This window comes from Callospermophilus lateralis, unplaced genomic scaffold, assembly GCF_048772815.1.
Source record: "Callospermophilus lateralis isolate mCalLat2 unplaced genomic scaffold, mCalLat2.hap1 Scaffold_286, whole genome shotgun sequence".
Classification (NCBI taxonomy): Eukaryota; Metazoa; Chordata; class Mammalia; order Rodentia; family Sciuridae; genus Callospermophilus; species Callospermophilus lateralis.
The window spans coordinates 1,266,688-1,269,918 of NW_027513546.1; the positions used below are offsets into that span (position 1 = coordinate 1,266,688).

General features: G+C 33.4%; 1 pseudogene; it reads right to left on the reverse strand.

Moving 5' to 3' along the window:
* Nucleotides 1–2,558: 2,558 nt before the first annotated feature.
* Nucleotides 2,559–2,806, reverse strand: LOC143388061 (ATP synthase F(0) complex subunit f, mitochondrial pseudogene; annotated as a pseudogene).
* Nucleotides 2,807–3,231: the final 425 nt, after the last annotated feature.

Below are 3,231 nucleotides of genomic sequence, written 5' to 3' on the forward strand. Positions count from 1 at the left end.
AATCTCTGAAAATCTCTCTCTCTCTCTCTCTCTCTCTCTCTTCTCTCTCTCTCTCTCTCTCTCTCTCTCTCTCTCTCTCTCTCTATCTCTCTCTCTCTAAGTTTGCAATCAAGCTGGGATCCACAATGATCAATGAAGGCAAAGACACTACAGAAATTCACAGTAACCACACACAGACAAAATAATTTTTTCTATTCACTGTGTGTGATCCATTCTTGTTTTGTTTTGCACTTTAACACTTTTGAAATTTGAACACATCTAACATCAGATAATCAACATTAATATCTATATACCTTTTTATGTTGAATTTATTGTTTCCTTTTTTCTTGAAGAATTGCCCTTCAAAATATGAAATATCTAAAAAATGAGTCAATTGAGAACCAAGAAAATCAATTATTCATTGTCATTCAATTAAAAACGATGACAATAGAAATCACCAACTGTATTTACTTAGATGCTGTTTTGAAAGACATTTAATATTAATCTCCATAATGTTAAGAAAAAAATGTTATTTTAAGCTATGATTGTATTTGGGAAATTTAGAAAACTACCCATATGTTCATTATTAAACACTATGTTTAGTAATATTTTTAGAAATATTTTAATCACATTAAAGTGGGTCTACATTTTTCTACTATTTGGGTGATGTTCAACTTCTTTAAAATTTTTCTGATAATAATATTTCCCCAAAGGGTAGATCCAACACAGCTCTACTATCTACTATCATATTTAAAAAAAATTAAGTTTTAATTTGTTCTATATGACAGCAGAATGCATTACAATTTATATTACACATATAACCACAATTTTTTTTATATCTCTGGTTGTACAAAGATGGTGAATGAGATGGACATCATTACACAACATAGTTTTAATGCAGACATGGTCCTGTAGCCACGTATTATTCTGTTTTGCTTTTATTTATATGCTCAAAGTGCCTTTTGTCTTGTAGAATCATTTTCTTTGATTTTATAAATTGACTAATGATTATAGAGAAATTTTATGTGTGAGGCATCAAAGTGTTTTCTATTAATTAGGTCATTTACAATATAGCATCCATTTTCTTTTACCCCCGAATTACAGAATGAAGGCAGAAAGTTAAGGAATGATCTAATTTTCATGCAGTTCATCATACCAGAGTCAAGGAGAAAAAAAAGAAAAATTTCCTGCACATGTACCTTATTTCTTGACATATGCAGCAATTCCATTGCTCACTTATGTTTTCTCCAAATTTAGTAATTTGCACAATATTCTTGAGTAGATTCCCCTCCTCAACAAATCTTTTCCCACTAACCTACATCTTATCTTTCCAACTTTCTATCAGTCTCAGTAGCTGTCCAAAAATGAATCATTCCTCTGTATTCTACACAATCTGGTTCTTCCAAAGTGAATTCAGCCTCATTCAATTAAATCTCATCCTCAAATATTTTAAAACATAGTAAAAAATTAAATAAATACAACAATGCATTAGGTTTACAGTTTCTTCCTCTGGCTGTTCACATGTCTTGTCACATGTCTTTGGTCAATATTCTCTGTGTTTGCATTCTTACATTTCCAATGTTTCATTAACTTTGGAAATTGTTTAAATCTACCCTCTTCCTTCTGTTTTTATCACTTATGCTAAGATTATTTCCAAACTGCATCAACATGTTGTGTTCTGTCTCTAGCATTTACCTTTGCAGATCTTCTCTCCTAGTAGTACTTGATCCTCTAAACTTTGTTCCTGCATTCACTTAATCCAAAGCATCATCACTACCTTCTGCAATGGCTTTTTAACTGAACTTCCTTCCATTACATGCAAGCTCTAGCTTATCATTTCTCCTAAAATTGCCAGACAGAGCTCTCTATGCCACATGTCTTATAATGCTTCCTATCTGTTTAAAAACCACTGGGATCCATGTATTATTCTTAGTTTTAAACTAAGCAGTTGTATGAGTTTTTTTTTCCTTGAAGATGATTATGCCAAAATATTCTTTTTAAAAGACTTTTCTAGCAACCTGCTGTTGTCATTTATACACTGAAATACAAAGTCTAATTTGCCTTTCAAGAATATAGATTAGATTTAGTGACTCACTTCTAATGAATAATAAGTAGTGAAAGAACATGGTATGATTATAAGACTGGGTTATAAAAGACAAAACATACAATAGAACCTAGCATCAACCAGAACAGATTCTAATCACAGTCCCAGTTGAGGTTTCAAGTGACAGCCAGCATCATCTACCTGCCCAACAACTGAATACTGGGGACTACAGAGGATTCTGAGTGTTGTTACTAAGTAGAGTAGAGGTGAATTTTTCCTGCCATGCCCTATTCAAAAACCAGATTTCTAAATGTTTTCATTGTTTTAAGCCACTAGGTTTTGGATTTTTATTTCTTATATAAACATAAACAAACAACAAAGAAATCTTAATTTTTTTAACCAGTCACCTTTATTTGGTGTTAATACTCAGGATATGAAAGAATTCAGCCATGAGGCCACTTTCATACTGGAGGCAGTCCCAATCAGGAGTACATAGTATACTCTCCACACTGACGCCTCTTCATTGGTACTTGCATCACCACTCATGCTTGAGGTACTGTTAAGAAAGGCAGTAGCTGAAAAGCAGCATGCTGCCATCACCATGTTGACACCTGCAATGCTCCCCTTCTTCACGTTGACGTACTTGTAACACTGGTAGTAACCTCTCTGAAATGCTCAGCAAATGCCTTTAGGGGAAAAATCCCACATCAATATCCACCTTGGGCACTCCCCTAGTTTGACATCCATGGGTTTCTTCTCTTTCACTGGCATGACTAATGTCATCTTAAAATCTTAGTGTCTGCTGAGCCAGGCCATGTAAGGTTCTTATCTTAATCTTTAACCTAACCTTCCACTCCATATTGCATACATAGCTTGAATTATATTAAACTGTCTGCACTTGCCCATAGATACTATATTTTTAGACACTGAAATATTTGAAGACATAAGACCTTAGGAAAGTTCTTTCTGAACACTTCCTAACAATTCTTCCATTTATGGAGAAAGTACTATTAGTTAAAATTCAATTCTTGACACCACTTCTCAGTGGCTTTCCATAATCCCCAGTTTGCATTAGAAATCCATTTCTCTCTTTTACCTTAACATCAAATATAACTTGTGTTGGATTAATAGCAAAATGGATAAATGCTCTGTAAGTGTAGTTCATGCAATTAACACATACAATCTGTCAGAATATGATCATCAAAATG